We start from the raw sequence: 23,033 nt of genomic DNA on the forward strand, positions 1-23,033 counted from the left end.
TCTTTTTTTTTTTTTTAATTTTTTTTAACGTTTATTTTTGAGACAGAGAGAGACAGAGCATGAACGGGGGAGGGGCAGAGAGAGAGGGAGACACAGAATCGGAAGCAGGCTCCAGGCTCCGAGCCATCAGCCCAGAGCCTGACGCGGGGCTCGAACTCACGGTTGGTGAGATCGTGACCTGAGCTGAAGTCGGACGCTCAACCGACTGAGCCACCCAGGCGCCCCAAGAGTCCCTTCTTTTTTTTTTTTAATTTTTTTTAACGTTTATTTTTGAGACAGAGAGAGACAGAGCATGAACGGGGGAGGGGCAGAGAGAGAGGGAGACACAGAATGGGAAGCAGGCTCCAGGCTCTGAGCCATCAGCCCAGAGCCCGACGCGGGGCTCGAACTCACGGACCGCGAGATCGTGACCTGAGCTGAAGTCGGACGCTTAACCGACTGAGCCACCCAGGCGCCCTAAGAGTCCCTTCTTAATGGTCTTCCCCTTCCACGCCCAGAGAACGTCACTTGCCCAATTAAGTTCCATCTGATTTTCCATTGAAATCACTGGTTTTCAACTTTTATTTTTTTTAACCAGGAAACACACTCTCCACCAAATAAAAGAAAAAAGAAAAAGAAAAAAAGAAAAACCAACACAAACACACAAACCTAATATTTAGCAACCTAGACTATGCAGGTGGATTTGCCACTGAAAACTGGATGGAAGAACTGTTTGAAGCTTCTAGGCTGTGTATGTTGTTTCCCAACAGAGGAAGGAAATCACGGAGGCGGCCATCAGAGAGACTGTTTTCCTGGTTGTCCCGGGCTTCCCCCAGTGGAGAGGGAAGCCAAAGCTAAGGAGTTTCTTTCGAGAGAAAGACGGGCAATACTGCCCTCTTTGAAGTTGATGGAGAGCCCAGAGCCATACCCACTCAGCCTTGGTCTGAGCCTGCCTCCATGGAGCTGTTGTCTCTTGTCCCAAGTCAATTTTTCTAGACAAGACTATTCTCATCTTAAGCGTGGGTGGTGTGTGTGTGTGTGTGTGTGTGTGTGTGTGTGTGTGTGTGAGAGAGAGAGAGAGAGAGAGAGACAGAGACAGAGACAGAGACAGAGACACAGATTGCCAGCTTTTGGGAACTGGGAGAGCTAGAAAGTAGAGGTCACCATCATTCCAGATTAGGCCTTCACTTAATTTCCCTATTTTCATTCTTTTTTTAAGTTTATTTATTTTGAGAGAGAGAGAGAGAGGCAGAGGGAAAGGGAAAAAGAGAGAATCCCAAGCAGGCTCTGTGCTGTCAGCGCAGAGCACCATGTGGGACTGGAACTCACGAACCATGAGATCACGACCTCAGCTGAAATCCAGACGCTTAACTGACTGAGCCACCAAGGCACCCCTAATTTCCCTGTTTGCGATCTGAGACTTCATATTTGCACCCCCTTACCTAATTTCCCCAAGCTCAAAATGGCTATGCTTCAGTTTCTTCAGAGGATAAACCTCCTGTCCCCTTGTCACATGAGAGAAGGCTCCATCCTCTGCTTTCCAAGGTACTGGAGTGGATCTGTGTGCCTAAGTGCTTTCCACTTAAACTTCCATCCATTCAGTCCTTTCCCCCTAGCTTTACATTTACCTGATGCTTCCAATTCTTTTTATTTTTTATTTTTAAAGTGAACTCTACCCCCATTATGGGTCTTGAACCCAGGACCCTGAGATGGAGAGTTGCATGCTCTACTGAGTGATCCAGTCAGGCGCCCCCTGGTGTTTCCAATTCTTGAGTCTCTGTAGCAAGAGTCAACTTTGTTCTTGTTGGTTTCCTCTTTTATAGGGACATAGGTTTCACCTTTTATGGCTTTACCAAGTTAGTCACTACAAATCTGTGAGCTCCCCATCTTACAAAATTGGAATATATCGTATCCACTATTTTTATCTTTTCTTGGCTTTCTTCTTTTCCTTGTGGGTTAGTACCCATGTTATTCCTTTCTTCAACTTCATTTTAGTGGCATCTCAAGAGGTGTATTAGTTAACTATTGCTTTGTAACAAATTACTATGAACTTGGCAGGTTAAAATGACACACACGAATGATCTCAGAATCACTGTGGGTCTGAGTCTGGGTGGGGCTTAGCTGCACCCTCTTCTTTATGATCTCTTATAAGACTACAATCAAGGTACCTGCCATGGCTGGGGTCTTCATGTGAAGGTTCAAAGGAGGAAGCATCAGGTTTCGTGCTCCTGTAATAATTGGAAGTTTCAGTTCCTTCTGAACTGTTGAACTGAGAGTCTCAGTTCCTTAGTGACTGTTGACCAGAAGTCACTCTTGGTCCCTTGCCACATTGTCCTCTCCATATGTCCGTATGCTTCATCAAAGTCACCAATCAAGAACTGGTTAGCAAGATTGGAAGTCACTATTTTATGGAAACTAACACAGAAATGACATCACTTTTGCTACATTCTATAGGTTGGAAGCATAGTCTCAAAGTAAGGGCATTATACGAGGGGTGTAAATACTAAAAGGTAGATTGGGGGCTCTTTTAGAGTTGGCCTGGCATAGGACGCATAGGTGATTAACACATGTGTTCAAATCTCCACGTCAAACTGGAAGTCCCCATTCTCTCTCCCATCAAGTGTACACCCCTATCACTCCAATAAATCTGCTCTTCCTAAGGTCAAAAGTGACCTCCACCTTGCAAAAGCCAATGAACTGTCTCAAGACGTCACCATACTCAAATAACCAGCAGCAATTGACCTACTGTCTTCTTGAAGCATTTTATTCCCTTGGATTTGGGATACCTCACTTCTCTGTTTCTCCGCTTCTATCACTTGCCTCTGAGTCTCAGGCTCCTTTGCTCTTTTTCTCCTTTCCTCCTGACCTCTATATGTTGGAGGGCTGCAGGGCTCCACTTTTAGTCCTTTACTTTTCTGTAATGACACACTCTACTTAAGAAATCAAGTCTCATAACTTTAGATTCCATCTTTATATTGGTTACTTCCTAATGTGTGTCTCTAGCTCCAAACTTTCTCCTGAGCTCCAGGCAATGCCCCATTCGCATCTGCACCTGGGCACACAGACATCTCAAATTTAGTGCATGGTTCTCGATTTTCTTATTTTTCCTCCCCTCATCCCACTCTTCCCAAATTGGTTCCCATTTCAATACATATCACTACCTTCACCTAGTTGCTCAGGTGAAAATCTAGCAGTCTTTCTTTAGATCTCTTCTTTTCTTTACCCCTATGCAATTCTCACTCAGCATGTCTTGCCAGCCCCACCTTTAATGTATATCCATCCTTGAATCACTTCTCCCCAGGCTGCTGTCACTCAGGCTCACTCACCACTGTGGCTCAAGGGGGTAATTATATTCACTTCTAACTACTCTTCCTGCTTCCAGTCTTTCCCCGCTACAATCTGTTGTCCATATTGTAGTCAGAGTGATCTTTTAAAATATAAGTCAGATCACTTCACTCTCCTTTACAAAACTCCCCGATGACTTCACACACACTTAGAATTCAATTCAAAGTTCTTACCATGGCTTTCAAGGTCCATGACATCTGGCCCTGCCTTTCTGTCTCCTGTGTCCTCATCTTCTGCTGTCATTCCTTTGTTCCTACCCCTCTAGCCTCACTGGCACATTTGCTGTTCCTCTGTTGCACCAAGCTTATTCCTGCCTCAGAAATTTTACATATGCTGTCCTTTCTACTTGGGATTCTTCCTTGTGATCTCAGCATGACTCATTCCTTTACATCATTGAATTCTTTGCTTAACCATTCCCTATTTAAGGAAGCCTTCCTTGACTACTCTGTGTCAAATAGCCAACCCTCTGTTATTCTTTATCTTCTTCCGTTGTTTTATTTTTCACCTATAACCATTTGAAAGTGTTGTTTGTGGTTATACATTTAGTGTAGTTGTTTACTGCCTGAGTATGAACTTTATGAGTGTAATACTTTGTTTCATTTACCACTGTATTCCTGTAACCCAGAACAAAGCATAGTACATGCTAGGCATGCAATTAAGTGTTGAATATGTGAACAAGTTGTTAGATAAGATTGAACTTGTATGATCAGCTTTCTTAAGCAAACTTGGAGGCAAGAATCCAATTTGTTGTAAAGTATAACAACAGATAGACTGATAGATACATAGACAGGTAGGTAGATATAATAAAAATTGAGTTTTTAAAACTTGAATTAGTGACAGAAACTCTATGCATAGGTTGCCATGTGGTTTTGTTGTGTTGTTGTTGTTGTTGTTGTTGTTCCTTCTTCCCCAGCACTGAGTAGATAATCAAGGAGCTGTAAAATACCAAGGCTTTAATTCACCACATGACTAGTTCCTGTGTAACTTTCACCGAAATCTGTATTGTGGAGAATTGGGTGGCTCAGTTGACACCTTTAATCAAAACATGGCAGCCAGAATCATCCACTGAATAATTGATTGACCCTTACTTTGGACAACTGTAGCTTTCTGAAATAATCCAGGGCATACATTTTTAAACACCATTTTCAATAATAAATTAAGATCTTTACATTGTAGACTAACAGTGATTTTGATAATCAAGTACTTGAATTTAAATGAATTATAGGCCTTTCACCTGGAATTGATTTACGTTTGCATTCCTTTCTACCTCCCCTTACATCCATCCCTGCTTCACATATGAAGATTTTTGATAACCAGATCCACAAATCAATGCTTGTATAGAGTTGTTCTAGAAAGAGTTAGGCATTTTATTCTAGCGAGTAATTATTTCCATATCCCCTAAAACAAACTACCTATTAAGCCATTGAATATTTGGGACTTAAAAGTTGTATTTGGGAGATACTGTCTGTGATGTAGTGGAAATTTAGTGCCATGGAATCCTCATGAAATTTCTGAAAAGAAAATCTAGAAAAAAGGAGAAAAAGTAGTAGATTGAGCATATCCTATTGTCTACTGAAAAATTTTCCTACTTAAGAGGAATAAAACCCCAGACACTTATAAGTACATCCAAGAAAACCATCATATTCTTCCCATTATATGTTTCTTCCTACTTTTTCCCCTAAAAAGTAATTAAGCATTATGCTTAATTAGTTTTAGAGGAGAGATTGCTCTGATAATTTAGTCGAGAAAAGTGAAGTTTCTTACTGTTTCTTTGCCAAACATTTCAGCCAAAGTTATTAAAAGAAGAATCTAAGAAAGGGAAACTATGCAAGTTGAATTAAAAAAAAATGCATTTGTGGGGCACCTGAGTGGCTCAGTCGGTTAAGCGTCTGACTCTGGATTTCAGCTCGGGTCTTGATCTCATGGTTCATGGGATCAAGCCCCACATTGGGCTCAGGGCTGACTGTGTGGTTTCTCTCTCTTCCCCTCTTGTCCCTCCCCTGCTCCTACGTGTGCTTTGTCTCTCTCTCACACTCTCTCTCTCGCTCTCTCTCTCTCAAAATAAATAAATAAATAAATAAATAAATAAATAAATAAATAAATAAATATTTAAAAAATCCATTTGCAAATGTTATCGGGCCAGTGTAAAATGATACTGAGTGATCAAATACCTGAAAACATTTGAAATTTTGAAATGGTTTTAGTAGTGCTTAGGGTATCATGTAGACAAAGTCTTAGGTAACTCTTTAAGGCACAGGATTTTGAAACTCCTAACTTTAATTTGTGCATTTATAAAATGAAAAGTGAAAAATAGTGTCTCCTTCCTAACGTTATTGTAAAGGGTAAATGGCATTACAACATATGATGTTCTGCATGTACAGCACAATGTCTGAGATACAGGTCAATGATAAATAAGTGATAACCAAAAAGAAACAAAATTATATTGTAATGGAGTGATAATTTATGGACCAGTACAAGTACATTTGAGAGTGAAGAAAGGTGCTATTAGTAATTACACCTGGAGCACAGGTGTAAAGCAGGATGGTCCTGGGCGTGCCAGAATGTGTGGTTTTTCTATCAATAATCAATTATCATGGCAAACAATAAGCATTCTCTTTTTCTGAGATCACACTTACACAAGACGAGCAGAGCCTTGATTCAACTGTATACCAGTAATTCACCAAAATGTCAAGAAATAATGTTTGTTAGGTTTATGAGTTAATCGGAGGTTGTGTTTACTATAGTAAAAATCACCTAAGATTCTTCTAATATGTCCGCAATCTCACTTGGCTTCTATCACTTTTCCTATAAATCAGAAAATTCCCCAAGATTTTACTGTCTGCCTGATTGAAATCCAAATGGGATCCAAATGTTTTCAAAATGTTTGTTTTTTTCTTCTCAGAAACGTCCATGCAGTTAAGGTGCTGTTATTTCAAAGTGCCTATGACTTCCAATCAGAAATTAAAATGGCACTTAATGAGAACAAAACATGTTTTCACTTGAGATGCAATTAAACCAACTTGGAGAAACAGGGTGTTTCTAACCAAGGCGCAAATAGCTGTGTTTATCAGGCTGCTCTTTAATGATATTAGAATATCTCTCAGAAACATTTGCTTTAAGATATATCATTTCCTAAAGTATAATTGGCATTATAGGTACTGCTATTTTTATTACAATTTCTTTTCAGTCACGTTGTTTCTTTATTATTATTATTATTATTTTAATTTTTGAGAGAGAGAGAGACAGAGCATGAGCAGGGGAGGGGCAGTGAGAGAGGGAGACACAGAATCTGAAGCAGGCTCCAGACTCTGAGCTGTCAGCACAGAGCCCGACGCGGGGCTCGAACTCAGAAGCTTTGAGATCATGACCTGAGCCAAAGTCAGACACTCAACCGACTGAACCATCCAGGCACCCTGAGTCATGGTGTTTCTTTAAAACACTGATCATGTATTAATAGAAATTTCATGAAGAGTTATTTATAAAGATGTATATGTAGAAAGTTTCACAACAAAAATTTCAGTTCATGACTAGATATGATTTATTCATGATTATGGTAATATTTTAATTTTTAAAATGCCTTAAGAAAGAAATAATTTCTGCATACATTTAAAAAATGTTCCCAAAAGGCAAAAATGCAAATAATTTCCACAGTCTAGGAAAAAAAAATTCTGTGTGTTGCTAATTTTTTTCCATGTTCAATTGTATGTTTTGGCATTTCATAAGTATGACCTGTCTTAGTTTACTACATGGTCGCATGACTTCCTGATGGTTTTCTAAAACCTAAAAAAAAAAAAAAAAAAAAAAAAAAGAATGCTTCCATTTTCACATTTAGCATTTTGTCTGATCTTTCATAGTTTAGGTCCTTGACACTGAGAAAAATAACAAATATTTTCTTGTGTATATATAATGCATATATACAAACAATAGTAGAAATACGCAATTTCCTAGGTCAATAACATTTGAAGACGTCATTACCACCACCACCATCAACAAAAACCATTACTGCTGTTAAGAGCTTGACCTTGAAAGTATAATCCTAAACTCCTCTGTTTACAAACAGCGTGTAACCAGGATATGAAACGCTAGAAATTTAAGTAGCATAAGTGATTTGGATTAATTAGGTAGCTATAAGAGACCTCTAGATCTTAATTTTAGGCTAGGTCTGCATTGGACAGCTAAATGTTTTCATTGGATTGATTCTAGTGAATTTAACTTGAATAATTAACTTAACTCTGTGTTATTTTCCTCCTCTGATACACTTACAGGACAGACTTTTAGAATCACGTAGACACTGAGATAATCGCTTTTGAATTAGTATTGTGTTATTACCATTAAAATTTTTAACTCTGGGCACTTGGGTAACTAAGTCAGTTGAGTGTCTGACTCTCGATTTCAGGTCAGGTCATGATCTCATGGTCATGGGATCCAGCCCCGGATCGGGCTGTGTGCTGAGCACAGAGTGTGCTTAGGATTCTCTCTCTCTCCCTCTCTCCCTCTCCCTGGCCTACATGCTCTCCTCTCTCTAAAAATTAAGAAAAGAAAAGAAAAGAAAAGAAAAGAAAAGAAAAGAAAAGAAAAGAGAAAAGAAAAGAGAAAAGAAAAGAAAAGAAAAGAAAAGAAAAGAATAAAATATTCTTAACTCTAACCCAAAATGATTATCTTAACTCTATCCCCAAATAATTACCTTAAAAACAACACATTTAGCAGTTTTAAAGAGAAATTATTAGGATGTATCAAAATTGAACACTGTTAATTAACTGAACACCTTGTAAAATAGACTCATTTATTATCCATCAAATATGTTCAATATACCTAACAGGTTAAAACTACTATATTCAGTACCATGGAAGCCATAAAATTCCAATAACACAGAATCTGCCCTCAAAGTAATTAACACCTTTTTATGTATAAATTAATATGCATTCATTCATCGTCAGGAAAGCAGATAGATCTTTGATCAGTGTCATTTGAACAAAATAATCAGGCATGGTCCTTGTTTTCTATGATTTGCAAAATGTGAGGCAGAAAGGTAAGGCCTAAGAGTAATCTTAAAACTCCTAAGTACTTTTGTACTCCAGACCATTTTTGTAAGAAATGTATGCAAACAGAACTGTACTTTTGGCAGTTTGAGTGCCTGTGCCTTTGAACAAACAGATGTCATACTCACGAGCACAGCAAAAGGACATTCTCTTTACCAGCCATTTGCCCCTTACCCAGAAACTTGGAGAAGCTTTGCAAACCTATGTGCTCATAGCATGGTAAGGTGGGGATGTTCTCTGTGATGACAATGGGAGGCTGGTCTGAATCATTCAGGGTTGGTAATACAAAAACCAAGAAAAATTTAAAGTATTTAAAAATTTTAAAAAACCTATTTGGCCAGATAATATAGCAAACTCAAACTGGTAAACTTGTCTGCACTTTTACTATATTTCTCAAACCATATTTATATCTGCTCAAATAGGAGTAAATTTTGGAGGATTTAAAAAAAAATTACTAATCCAAAATTAGTTACAGGCCTTGGATGGGACTCTTGCAAGTGTGGAGCTCTGAAGCTTAAGTTTTATTGGTTTTACCATAATTCCATCTTAGTTCGGATATTTTCAAAACATGGGAAGTGTGATTGAAGACATATGTGTCTAATTAGTATTGGTCCCATCATCACAGAACGGTGACGTTAAAACATTTAGGGATAGCCCATGAGTGGCTTTTATTGATCTGAGGCTCTGCCTTTGGAAATGTGGATGTCTGAATGTATAGACAATTTCACCAACGTACAGTCCAATCCAAATAGTTTGGATCTCAATTCCAACATTTCTTTCAGAGTCATGCGCAATTTGTCAAAACTGTCTCGCCCATTCTTTTATCACCCATTTACTTTGCCTATACAGGTCATCTATGGGCTGATTTAAAGCATGTTATATTATTGAGCATGCTCAGATTGTTCTAGGATTTGAAAAGGTTTAGATAATTTTGGTTTCTTGGAATTAGTTAATGCATACCACAACTTTCACAGAAAAACACTTGAGCCAAAATGGCTTTAGGGAAGTGTTGTATGTTTTAATGAGGTTGGGAAGAGGAGATACATTCATCTAGTCATAGTAACATAGTAAATATTGCTAAGAGGAGTTTCTTCTAAGCAGCAAAGGTATCATTTCATTCCAGATGATTTTGGGAACTTGAAACATTTTACTCCGCTTTCCTGTCTCTGAAAAGAAATTTCCACTTGGGTTATTTGTACATATCAAAAGATAAAAACTTATGGACTAGAGCAAAAACAGCAGAGTTCAACACATTTCTTACCCGTGCCAAAAAATTGGCTGCTTCAGGACCATGGACCTTCCTTAGGAACAAGTACACATTTCCCTGATGAATCCTTAGGCTGTGATATATTTTTGAGTTAAATTGTTGTTATTTATAGAAAAGTTCTTTATGTCTGCCATGAACGCACATCGAAGTTTGTATAGCATTCATCCCTATGGCAGGTGCTTTATCTTACTGATTATTTTGGCAGAAACATTTACCAAAAATATCCCTGTGAGAAGTAAAAACAAAGCTTCACCCTCTAAAAATAGAAAAAAGCCACAACTCTTTAGGTTCCCCTTGGACCTGTGGATGAGGCTTATAAACCTCCTTGGAGTCCATTTGATGTCTGTGAGTCTGGCTGAAGCTCAGAGGACGGGTTGGAAACAGGAGAGTCTATAAAGACCTGGGATTGCTGAGTCGGTTTCATTCTCTGCTCTCTGTGAACATTTCCAAATTACTTCCCTGCGTGCTTTGTTTTATCCTTTCAAAATCTAAGTTGTATAACCAAAGGAGGTAAAATACAATGTAAGAGGACATTCAGAGCCTGGAAAGCACCTTGCAAGCGTCTTGTCAATCATTCACCTCCTCAGTTTACAGATGAAGGAAGTGAATCAAGACTGGGGGAGTGAAGTGACTCCCTAGATCCATAGAGCTGGGAAGTGACAGAGCTGGGAGAGTCACTGCAGACACCAAACTGTCTTCCTACCTGTCCTCCCTGACCCATACCTTGCTGTCTGAGACACGATGTACATTAAAATGTCTTTATAACTGCAGGAGCTTTTTATTGCTCTGTAACAAGTAACCCCAATCTTAGCGTCGGAAAACAACACTCGTTTATTAGCTCCCGGTTTTGTTGGCACAACTGGGTCCTCTGCTTGGAGTCTTACAATGCTGAAGTCACGGTATTGACTGGGCTGTGTTCCAACATGGAGCTTAGGTCTTCCTCCAGCCTCAGTCAGGTTGTCGGCAGGATTCAGGTGCTTGTTGTGGTGGTACTGATGTCCCTGTTCTGCTGGCCATCAGCTAAGGATGGCTCTAAGCTCCTATGAGCCACCCTCCATTCTTGGGCAAGTGATCCTCTCGGTGCATGGCAGACACTACTCCAAAGCCTGCAGGGTGATCTTTCTCTTCACAAAAGGCCCAGCCCTTCTTTTAGGGACTCCCCTGATTAGATCAGACCCACCCAGGATAATCTACCTCTTGATTAGCACTCAAAATCAACTGGTTGGTAACCCAATCATGGAAATGGCATTCCATAATATCAGTAGGTCCCACCCATACTCAAGGGAAGGGCATCGCACAGGATGTATACACCAGTGCCCAGGAATCTTGTAATTAGTATTAGAATTCTGTTTGCCAAAATTGGTAATATTCTACTCATTTAAGAACTAGTTTTCATTTCTGCCTCCTTTCCCCTCTGCTGCCTCCCATTGGGCCACTTCAGAATTACCTTTCCTGTAGAAAATCTAAAAAAGGGATGATGACAGGAGATAAGTTGAGAACAGTGTGGTGAAAACTTCAAATCCATAAAACTATATGTGATTCTTATCGGTTTTATTTATTCTTTGTAGCCTTAAGTGCCAATGGCCCTGGGATAATTCAGAACTGTCTATTCAGTAACTGCCGAAGAGTAAAATAAATTACTCATTCTTTTGGCATAAAGCTCCTTTTAGTAAAGTTGTCTTGGATCCAGAGATGCTTGGGGAAATGGAGGCTGGGTTGGTAGGAGCAGCAGCTGGGAATCAGGGGACAGTGACAAGTACAGTCCAACTCGAGGATGGACACTTGACTCCCATGAGCTCATTTAATCCTTACAACAGTGACCTGTTACAATAGGTATCATAACCCGCATTTTACTGAGAAGCAGACGGCTGTGAAGCAGGATCGGCATTCAGAGGTCTGTCTGAGTCACTGGTGCTTTCTCGAAGACAGGCTTCTCTTCCTCAGGCTTCTGTCCAGGCCCACAGCAGAGACTGTGACCCTCAGAGGCTCTCAGGACATATGGGCAGAGATTGGGGGATGGTAGATGTGGCCGCTGAGTGACAAGCACCTTCCGAGAGGGAGATCAGGCAATCAAAACATACCAACTATACAAAGGGACTTTTTATTTCTCCCTTCCAGAGTTATAATTAAATTTTCCAGAAATCTCAAAGAACAGTATACATAAATAAATTCGTTTTCCTTTAGCAGAGGAATTTACAAATAAGGGATTACTTGATCTTTATAATACCTCATTATGATGGTTAATGAGTAACCAGTGTTGATATTATCACATCAGTTTTGGGTTTTTTTTTTTTAATATGGGACATAAGACATTGAGGAGGTAGGCAAGGGACTAAAGTAGATTTAAGTCTATAAAAATGTAGTGATAGAGGCACCTGGGTGTCTCAATTGGTTAAGCGTCTGACTCTTGATTTCGGCTCAGGTCATGATCTCACAGTCTGTGGGTTCAAGCCCCGCCCTGGGCTCTGTGCTGACAGTGCAGAGTCTGCTTAAGATTCTGTCTCCCTGTCTCTCTGTCCCTCCCTGCTTTCTCTCTCTCTCTCTTAAAATAAATAAAAATAAACTTAAAAAAATTTTTTAAATATAGTGATAGAAACCAAATAGGCTTGTTCTTGAATCCTGCCAGCTGTAACTTTGGTTGAACAGATCAATTAAGATATAACTAATAGAGAGCTTGGGAAATTTGTGGTTACCTTGTAAAAGCCCAGTTTGCATTTGAGTCAAAAGTTAAATTTGCAAGATTTAAAAACCCTTCCACTGCTGCTCACTTTGAAGTTGAGTTCAATGTCAATCGAGAAGTCTTTGAGTACATGTATAGTCTACTCATTTTAATATACATATACAAACGTTGAATGTGTACTTTAAAGAGACATAGAGATCATTCCTGAGGCATCATTCCTGGAGATCAGAGACATCTGAAAACAAATCATTATAATAATGTAGGTGCTAAACTGAAGATATTTATGCATAAGGAAGATACAGCCATTGGTTCTATTTGGAGGATCAGGGAAAAATAGACAGAAGAGGTGAGTTTTAACTTGGATCTGGAAAGAAGGGTAGAAGTTTACTAGGCTGAGAAGGATGAGAAACAGAGTTAAAGCCATAGAAATAAGAAAAGGTAAAGCTCACTGTGACCAGAGGCATGGGAGAAGATGGGAGAGAGGTTGAAAATTTATGCAGTACCTCGACTGGGAAGGACCTGGCTGCCCTCTAAAGAGAAGTTTCCACTTCACAGCAGCAAGAATCCAATAAAGATATTACAAAAGGAATGACAAGCTAATAGCTATATTTTAGAGGATTAAGTCTGTTAGCAGGAGGGAGGGTGACTGGGTGTGAGCACAGAAACAGAAGAGGAAGACTTAAGGGGCGCCCGGGTGGTTCCGTTGGTTGAACATCCAACTTTGGCTCAGGTCATGATCTTGAGGTTTGTGAGTTTGAGCTCCACACAGAGCCTGGAGCCTGCTTTGGATTCTGTGTCTCGCTCTCTCTCTGCCCCTCGCCTGCTTGTGCTCTCTTTTTTTTTTTTTTTCAACGTTTATTTATTTTTGGGACAGAGAGAGACAGAGCATGAACGGGGGAGGGGCAGAGAGAGAGGGAGACACAGAATCGGAAGCAGGCTCCAGGCTCTGAGCCATCAGCCCAGAGCCTGACGCGGGGCTCGAACTCACAGACCGCGAGATCGTGACCTGGCTGAAGTCGGACGCTTAACCGACTGCGCCACCCAGGCGCCCCTGTGCTCTCTCTTTTAAATAAACCTTAAAAATTAAAAAAAAAAAAACCCTAAAATTAAAAAATAGAAAAAAGAAGAGGAAGACTTAGAAAAGTCGAGTGACAGAGTGACAGTGGACCTAGATTCAGGGAGAAGCCAAGGTGGCAGTGATGAGTGTTGAATGCACTGGGGTTGGGTGGAATCAGGGGAGGTAAAGAAGACCGGAGGAGAAAAATGAAGGGCGATGCCTAGTATCTGTTCATAAGCTTCAGCTGTTTTTGTTTTTGTTTTGTTTTTAAGTTGGGGGGAGAGATGGGGATTAATAAACTGTTCAGTTTGAGGTAGTTGGAATACATATACATATACATATACATATACATATACATATACATATACATATACCTTATATACACACTTTGTGAATTATCAACATTTGAGATAGCCGGCAGTGAATGATGTTTTTATAGGATTAGCATGTATTTAAGAAGAAAATGGTTTTCGATGTTGGGCCATGAGCCAGCATTTAAGAGACAGGTAGAAAAAAAGATTTCAGAAAAGACAGAAAGTTCTGCCACTGAGATATTATTCTGAGTCGCAGGAAGAGCTTTCAAGATGACGTGTGCATCAGGATTCCCTAGGCATGAGGGCTAAAAAGAGAACACTTCATAGGCCAATTAGGAAGGCTTAGTGAATTTTTGAGCAGTTTCATTAAATTGGTGGTGAGTTGGGGAAGGAGATGGATTCCTTTAGCTGGTAAAGGAAAAGGAACTGAGGACGTTTGGTACTAAAAGGAAAGGCCACGTCAAAAGAAAGCCTTCTGTTTTAGTTTCTTTGTTGGAACAGGGAAAGGTAGTGTTCATGGAAAAAGAAAACCGGGCGGTTGCGGTGGCCTGGCATTGGAGATGGGCAGGGCAGGTACAGCACTAGGACAAGGGAGGGAAAGAATTGAGAACACTTTAATTAAAGTTTCCTAGGTAATAGGGAGAAAAGTAAATTAAAAAAAAGTGAGTTGAGAAAGCATGTCCTAAGTTCTTTCCATTGTGCTTGTGAGAGGGAACTGAGGTTTTAGTATCCACAGTAAACACCCACGGACATAAATCCTACCGTATTGCTGGTGCTCAGGGGTCTACTTATTATCATCAAAATAATAGGGAGAGTGGATCTCTACCTCGTTCTATGAGACCATCTTTTAGAAATAGCAACAGAAAAAAAAAAAAGATTGTGCAATTCCAAAGCAAGATAAATGTCATCTTTCTCTTCCTACCTACAAAACCAGCACTGGTTTGGGTCAGTCTCAAAGACATGAGTCTCAACTGGACTGACAAAATTTTTTGTGCCACAATATATCTGCTTTATGGGATCTCAGAGATTTCTGTCAACTCGGGGACCAAAAAAAAAAAAAAAAAAAAAAAAGACGACTCAAAAATGCTAAACCAAGCATATTCTTAGATTTTCACTTGGATATCTAGGGTTCAGGATACCCCCAGAATTTCTCTGGGCCCCAAAAGAATCCTGCATACTGGATAAGACTGTGGGCAAGATCAGAGTTCCCTGCATCGTTTGAATTAGGTGGTTTCTATCTTGCATCTATGGGAAAGAGTTGGAACATACCCAATCTTTATGATTAAGCAGAAAAGACAACATTTTCCATAAGAATGTAATCTTCTGCATGGTTGGTCACCAGCTATTTTTTGGATGGTCATTTGGTTTCTGTCACATTAGCTAATTGTTTTGCTAAATCATCTTTAAAAGATGAGTTGCCTTCTTGAGTTGTTAATACTTGTGAAATTCTTTTCCCAAATGAACGAGAATTGAAAGATATATATACATATATATTTTTTTAACACAAACATACACCAAAGTTCCCAAACATATAGTGTGTTGAAAGTGGGTCTGTTGCAAAGTAACTTAAATTCTAGGCCTGGGTCCAGGGGTGGGGAGGACTAAAACATTCCACTGAGAACTTCACTCTTGGCTCTTAACTGAAAACTAGAAATCCCTAGTCAAATCAGATATATGAAGCATCAGGCTCTAACATGAGGAGAAACCAGAAAAAAAAAAAAAAAGTCTGGGGGGAGGTAGGGAGAGAATTCATAAAGATTAATAAGGAGGTTAGAAGAAATTATGTGGGAAAGAAGGAAAAAGAATAATTATGATGTTATTATATTCCTGAGCCAGGTACAGAATTTGTGGGTCATTGTTTCATTTCATACATCCCCCAGTATCATGATGACATTATGAAGTAATCTCCAATATACTATAATCTGTTTTGGAAATGCTTTCCCCCAGGTGTCTCTTATGGGACACACTGAAGGAAGGAGTTGATCTGTTAAATTACTCTTACTGCTCAAATATTTGAAGTACTAATTCATCACTCATGACATTAAATTTATCTTTTAACATCGTTATAAATTTCACAGAGGTGAATCTTTTCACAACAACGAGTAAAGTGTCTCTTGAAAGGAAATTATGTTAACCTTGGAGCGGATCTTACGGGGCAGCTCCTAAAAGACGTGATGCATCTGAGTCTCTCTTGGCTGTAGATGAGATGTGCACACAAACTGAATCCCAAGTATGCATGGAGAAATCCCTTTGCATTTGTTGCATGGTTATAGATGCTGGGAAGAGAGCAAAATGTTAGGGGATTAAAAACAGACTCAAAGCTAAGTCTAAGGTAGGTACGGACAGCAACTTGCTGCAAGGACCAAATCGGGTCTTACCATGGGTCCACAAAGTGAAATATAATCTTATGGGGAGAGCAATCTTATATTAGGCCCAACTAGAAAGGGTTTTTTTAACCCTGTTAATAATGCTGTGTGTGCAGGTTTTCATCCATTATCGTTTTGTTAGAACATCCTTGCTAAGATCTAGCTCTTTCATGGGTCTGACACCTCACAAGAATCCAAGCGGGGAAATGGATCCAATAAATGTAATCTACAGGTGAAACTTACAGAGGCAATTTGGGAAAAGAAGCCATCCTTCTTGGGGTTTTACCATTTTGCAAAAGTTATCACTACATCTCCTAAAGTATTGAGATTTTTACTGATTAGTCAAGATTTGTATTTTATGTGTTTGTTCTTGGAAAGGCTTATTTCAATAGAAATTATCCCACAGTGTTATGTCTAGTATCATCATCATCATCATATCATTTAAAAATTTGATCAAATAAAGTACACACACATATATATGTATGTATAGCCTTATCTACATGTGAAAGTAATTCTGTTTATTCTTATTCATCAGTTAACAAAATGCATGTAAATTGGCTATGATGAGACAGACACAGAGCTAGAGATATAAAAGAGAACATGAAATTGTCAGTCTTTGCCTTCAAAGAGATTAATATACAGTGAGAACAGATCATTGTTTAAAAAAGTCACAAAAACAATGATATAATAATAGACAAAAAGAAATGTTATGAAGGAGATACAAAAGTGTCTTAGGAGATTAAAACAGTTTTCAAAGGCAGTGGACAGCTTTTCCAAGCAAGTGAAAGCTTTTCCAAGCAAGCTTTTCCAAGGCCGAGAGATAAGTGGGATTAGGCAAAGTGGGTTGGTTGTGGAAAAATTCAGGCATAGGAAACAGCAAGTGCAAAGGCACTGAGGCCAGAAACAATGGCAAGCTTTAGGGACATGTTGCAAAGAGGTCTCCGTGACTGAAGCAGAGGGAGGGAGGGATGAAGCATAGTGAGAGAGGCTGGAGTCAGGCATGACCTAGCCCTTCAAGGACATTAGATATGATTCTATGAATCTATGGGCTAGATTTGCATTTCCAGAAGACTTCTCTGACTACTGTATTTGACAAAATAACTAGAGGGAGCAAGAGTCCAGGTAGAAAAGCTTTACTATGGTCAAAGCAAAGAAAGGATGAAGGCATGGATTGGGGTGGTACTTACTGAAAAGGGATAAAAAGAGACGGAAGTCAAAAAGACAGCACATGGGAGTGGGTTGGATGCAGAAAGGGCGTCAAAGATGATTGTCAGAGTAGGTGATTAGTAACTGATTGATAGAAAATGGTAATATCAGAACCAGGCTTTTTATATTCATTCTATTCTATGTAAATCCATTCTATGCGAAAGTATTCAGTGCTTACCAGATACAAAGCATGGTGCTGGGAATCTAATGGATAGCAATATGAAAAAAGTGTACAAAAGGTTATATGATCTCTTTTATATGCTCACATTCAAAAACAATGTTTCTCATTAGTGGAAAGAGAAATAAAACTACATACCCACATACATATGTGTACTCACACATGCAGATGTATACACATGGATGTGTGTATATGTGTATGAGTACATATAGGTACATATAAATTTTAGGTACTTGTATCACATGCACACCTGAATTAAGCACTTGTTTCAAGGGGATTGTGGAAGATATACATAAATAATTACTGTGGAGGTAAGGAAGAGAAACCAAAACGTTGCCTGAGACTTTGTTCTTAAAAGAAATTAAAATGTTTCAAAAACTATGAAGTCTTCTAGTTCCACCTTATTACAGAAGAGATTTATGACACTGGCCCTATTTACCAAATACAGTCCATAAAAAGAAATTTACACACTAGTATTCAGCTATATGTATCCATTTTAATATATGATGTATTATGGTAATCATGGGCATAATATTATCACTAATAATAATGATAAATAATAACACCAGTAATCATCCATGTATAGTAATTTTAAAAGATCACATAATAAGCAGAACAATGTAAACATGGGTTCTATTTAATGTTGCTTGAAACTTATCTTTTTAGTTTTTATGTTTGTTTTTTCTGGAGGAGATTCTAAACTCACAGTTTTGTTATCAAACTGCTTCTCTTTACAGCAGACAGAATATGATTCAGGAGCAATTCTGTCAAGTATTTGCCAAATGTAATGGAGAACACCTTTCCAGTCTCCCCAGGGCATTTTGTGGGTCAGAAGTCCTTTGTTTAACAGACTCAACTTGCATGTTGATTCTAAGAGTCCAACCAAACATACAGGACAATCGCTCATCTGTGAGTTCTTAAGGCTCCTTTCATCTCATTTTCCTCACACGATAGTCTTTGCTTGTTTCAGTTTTGTGTGTATTCCTTCTGATCGCTTGTTAATGTCTCCTGTTTATAGGGATTGTATTATCTAATCTCTAAAATAGTATGTAATTGTCATTTAGTGTTACTATAATTGTGCAGAAGGTGGAGTATGTTTGTAATCACTTACTCTTTAAGATTTCTCACGTCCAAGGGTCCTTTACTGTTCTTGTACTTAGATTTATATTTTTAATTTTGTGGGGTTTTTCCTCTAAAAATAACCCTCAAATTTTATGAGTTTCAGGCCCTGGAAAACTTATGTGGCCTGCTTTTTCATTTGTATTATAATAATTTGCTTTTATGCCTTTCTCACAGTATTTTAACTTCATGAGAGTAGGGGCATTTTTTTTTCTCTACTATCTAGCATTTAGTTCAGTAAATGCTTGATGAATGAATGAATAAGTAATGCACATTTAGTGGTTGTTTTGAAGTTGGCTCTGGTGACTGAGATTTTCTTTTGCAATTTTGCATCTTCATTAATGCCAACTTTGTTGCAAAGTGTTTTAAAAAAGTAATTATCTTAAGTTACTTTTAAAAAGTTCAAAGTATTTGCAGAATTCTAAATTAAATTCCCATTACTGTCAGTATCCGTAATATTTCGCAAAAAATGCAATCTATCTTCATATGTTAATGTTCTTTCATTTTATTTATATTTTTTCTTTAAAAAATTTTCTTGGGGTATTTTCCAAATGGGAATTGCTGCGATAAAGGGCATACTTGGCCAGCTTTGTAGATTCTAAGAGTACTTTAAAAGGAAAGCCTTGCCAAAGAAAAATGTTCTGGTACTGGATTGCACTGATTTTAAGCTGTCATTTAATATAAGATCTCCATTTTGTCTTTATTTCTCAAGTTGCTTATTTATAAATCGCCACTCTATTTTTCAGGAGTTGACAAATGTTGACAGATTGACATATGTTACTTCAGAGCTGATATGCCCTCTATGATACGTACTCTAAAAGCTAAACAATATATAACAACTTAGGAAAATTATACATACCATGAAGATATGTCACCATTTCTAAATTATATAATTCAGGTTCATATTTTGGTTTTCAAGGAAGCAAAAATACTCTTCTTCCCTTCTCCATCCCTTCTTCTGATCATTTCCAAGGTTTAAAAAAAAGGAGGGGGACGGAAACCTCAAAATAATTGGCCGCTTTCTGACCATAGAGATGAATAATTTAAGGACAATCTCAAACCCTTGAAAAATCTCATAAGTGTTTTCATTATTAAAGAAATGGACTTTTATTTGGTTATTCTTTTACCTAATCATAAATAATGGAATAAAATAACCCTCGAAAAATTAACATTAAATAATATAAAAGATAAAGACATATTTAAATGATGTATTGGTAGAAAAAAAATTTTGGACTTTGTCATAAATCTTCTGACACTTCAGCTGCATTGACAACTAAAATATGACTCCAGAATCCAAACATAGGCCCAGGAAGCCCTGTCATCCAATTGCCTCTTCATCATCTTTCTTAGATGTTCTTTCAACGTTTATCATTGCAAATTTTGTCCTTTTTTTTTTTTCTCTCTCTCTCTGTCTCTCTAGCACATCAAACCAAAAAAGAACAATGATTGAATGCTCACTTATACCCAACTTCCTGCCTTCACATTCACTCATTCCCCAGGCCTGAGTCTTTCCACAGGAATCATGCTATTACTTGGTGGCCACTATGTTTTATTATAAAGACACGGCAATGTCCTGGTGCCTGGGTGGCTCAGTCGGTTAAGTGTCCGACTTTGGCTTAGGTCACGATCTCATGGTTCTTGGGTTCAAGCCCCCCCTGGGGCTCTGTGCTGACAGCTCAAACCTGGAGTCTGCTTAGGATTCTGTGTCTCCCTCTCTCTCTCTGTGCCTCCCCCGCTGCGCTCTGTCTCTCTCTTTCAAAAATAAACAAACAAAAAAAGACAATGAAACAAACAAACAAAAGACAACAAAATCAGCAAGGTCAATGATCTTTTCCGTGGTCCTTCATGTTAGTTTGGGAAAACTGTCAACTAGTACTATAGATTTGTTTAAATGGAAAATTATCACAAAATTGTAGGTTCTTCCGTTATCCTCACGGAAAAATTACCGTAATGGGGAATTAATAAGCTGTTTTGAGAAGTAAAACTTCTAGATCCAAACCAAATCCATTCCAAAATGAATTCTAGTATTTCTATAGGTATGGGTTTCACTAATGCCTTCCCGTTTTGTTTGGAAAGACCTGAAACTTTTCATCCCAACATACATGTTTGCTTGATAGTCCTCAATTCTAAAACAACGATATATTTGATAACATTTATCTATTGTATACCAAGCCTGTAAAGGGTCTCATATCCTGGAGATAAAGTACGCATGCCTAGTGCGGAGTCACGCAGGCGCCCTCGCCCTTGACCTCTGACCCGTCGGCCGCCCTCGAGCCGAGGGCCGCTGGGCCAGGAAGCAGCAGTCCACGACCCCGAGGCAGAGCGGCCACCATGGCTAAATACCTGGCCCAGATCATTGTGATGGGGGTGCAGGTGGTGGGCAGGGCCTTTGCCCGAGCCCTGCGGCAGGAGTTTGCAGCCGGGCAGCAGCTGACGCTCGGGGACGTGCTGGACACCAGTCTGCAGCTGCCTCCAACCTGTCCGGCCTCAGCCTCCAGGAGGCACAGCAGATTCTCAATGTCTCCAAGCTGAGCACCGAGGAGATCCAGAAGAACTACGAACACGTATTCGAGGTGAACGACAAATCCGTGGGTGGCTGCTTCTACCTGCAGTCCAAGGTGGTCCGAGCCAGGGAGCACCTGCAGGAGGAGCTCAGAATCCAGGCCCAGGAGGACAGAGAGGAGCGGATGCCCAAAACGTGACCACTCAGCCCGTCCTCCTGCACCCTGCCCACCACCTCTAATTTATAGCTCGGTAATAAATGTCTTTTCGGGAAAAAAAAAAAAAAAAAAAAAGGAAAGGGCTCCCCTTTTCTGAATTTTGCTGCTTCCTGCTTGTTGAGCAGTGGCCCCTCCTGGGAAAACAGAGCTATTTCAGGCAACATTCAGATTTCATTTTACAGTAGACTCTGTGGAATATTACAGTGCTATTCGGGTGTATTCATAATCTTTCCCCTGATTTTGCTGTTTTTATGGCCTAGTACACTTACATTTGGTGTTTGTTGAAGAGTAATCAGAAGATATTTGGACATCAAACTTTTTCAAAGTAAATAATGATGGCATTACTGCTAAGGTATCTCTTAACAGTTCTTATTACCCTGCAAATTAAGCGAGAATAAAATCATTCTTCTTTTAGGACTATTTAAAATGAATGATTTTGCCCTCCCCTTCCCATATTTCACCTTTATTTAATTGGCAATTACAATATATACCTAAAGGCTGTCTGCAGGTAATGGTTCAGTTAGCACGTGCCCGGGAGAATGGAAAATCAGGAGCAAATCACCTGTAAAGAGGAGGAAGTCCATTTCACACATTGCTGTTCATACTCACCTCTTCCTGACCACAACAGGAGTCTATCCCTGTAAATTAACTTTCTAAGTTAGCCACGGCTGTCATAGAACTATGAGGACATGACCTCTACATGGTTCTGGATCATTCCACGGTGTGGATTACCCTGGCCTTTAACTTGTGTCCTTTGCAGCAGGGTGCCCATGTTTTCTGGATTTCACTGCTCTTTAGAATTCTCCACCAGAGGGAGGGCAAGGGAAGAAGGAGTTCATCCGCAGTTCTGAGGAAAGTTTGAATCTGAGAAAGCTAGCGTTAATGTATTAAAGATCTCTAGGACTGTCTTCCAACTCTACCTCTCCCTACTTGCTGTCCCTCTCAGCAGAACTGAGTGACCCTCAGCTACTATAGTAACTTGGTTGTTGGTCGTCTTTTAACCAGGGTTTGATCAGTTCCTTTGAAAATTAAGTTGGAGTGAGAGATACAGTTTAAGACACCCTCTTTGAAGAGGCTAGATGATTATTATTTATTTTGTGAAAAGCTAAAGACGAGAATTATGACAGGCACGTGGTTACCCACGTGAAGGCGGGGTACACACGCATTCAAGGGGCAGATCCAGGAAGACAGCGCCATCGACCATCTTTAAGGTTCTCGGAGCCCTTCTGTGCACCCGGAACAGCCTCACACTCAGATTCCCTTGCACACAGTTTGTCTTTGCCCTACGCGCGCGTGGGGCTCTCACTAAGTAAGAAAGGAATGAACTCCACACTCTCATGCGAAAACAACCAAAGTTTCGCTCCTTTCCGATGGCTGCACAGAGCCTTCTTTTGGGGGGCAGGTGTCAGAGTTACAAACTTTTTTCTCCAACGTCTCTCCGCATTGTTGGACACGGACCTTCCCTTCGGGGCTGCTTGGCAGCGGAGAAGAGCGAGGAGCCTCTGGGTCCTTTCCTCTGTCTTTGAAGCTCCCGGGGCCACTGGGTTTGATTCCCGCGAGCGCGGCGGCGCCGGCGCGGGCGACGTCTCCGCGCGGCTTCCAGCGACCCCTGTCGGGGGTTCCCGGCAGCCGCACTGCGCGCCGCCGCCCCCCGCCCGGCCTGGCTCGGGGAGGGAAAGGGGCTGCGCCCGGGAGCGCCGAGCCCAGGCTCCTCCCGGTGGCGTGTCCGCGCCTCCGGGTGGGGGTGTGGTGGGGAAGAGGGA

The 23,033-nt window shown here is 39.9% G+C and overlaps 1 protein-coding gene, 1 long non-coding RNA gene and 1 pseudogene across 9 annotated transcripts in view; 2 read left to right on the forward strand and 1 right to left on the reverse strand.

Annotated features, from left to right (window-relative positions):
- Positions 1 to 3,793, reverse strand: part of LOC109498780 — a 33,267-nt gene extending 29,474 nt beyond the window's left edge. For 2 of the 3 annotated variants that reach the window (XR_002155682.3, XR_006597342.1), the window contains exons 1-2: positions 3,498 to 3,793; positions 2,148 to 2,357 (exon numbers count right to left, since the gene is read on the reverse strand). This is a non-coding gene — a long non-coding RNA (uncharacterized LOC109498780). The remainder of the gene's footprint in view (positions 1 to 2,147; positions 2,358 to 3,497) is intronic. The other variant, XR_002155681.3, reaches the window with a different exon arrangement.
- Positions 1 to 23,033, forward strand: part of NRG1 (neuregulin 1) — a 1,111,639-nt gene that overhangs the window by 863,429 nt on the left and 225,177 nt on the right. The window lies entirely within an intron of this gene.
- On the forward strand, positions 20,822 to 21,297 carry LOC101096563 (annotated as a pseudogene).

This window comes from Felis catus, chromosome B1 (assembly GCF_018350175.1).
Source record: "Felis catus isolate Fca126 chromosome B1, F.catus_Fca126_mat1.0, whole genome shotgun sequence".
Classification (NCBI taxonomy): domain Eukaryota; kingdom Metazoa; phylum Chordata; class Mammalia; order Carnivora; family Felidae; genus Felis; species Felis catus.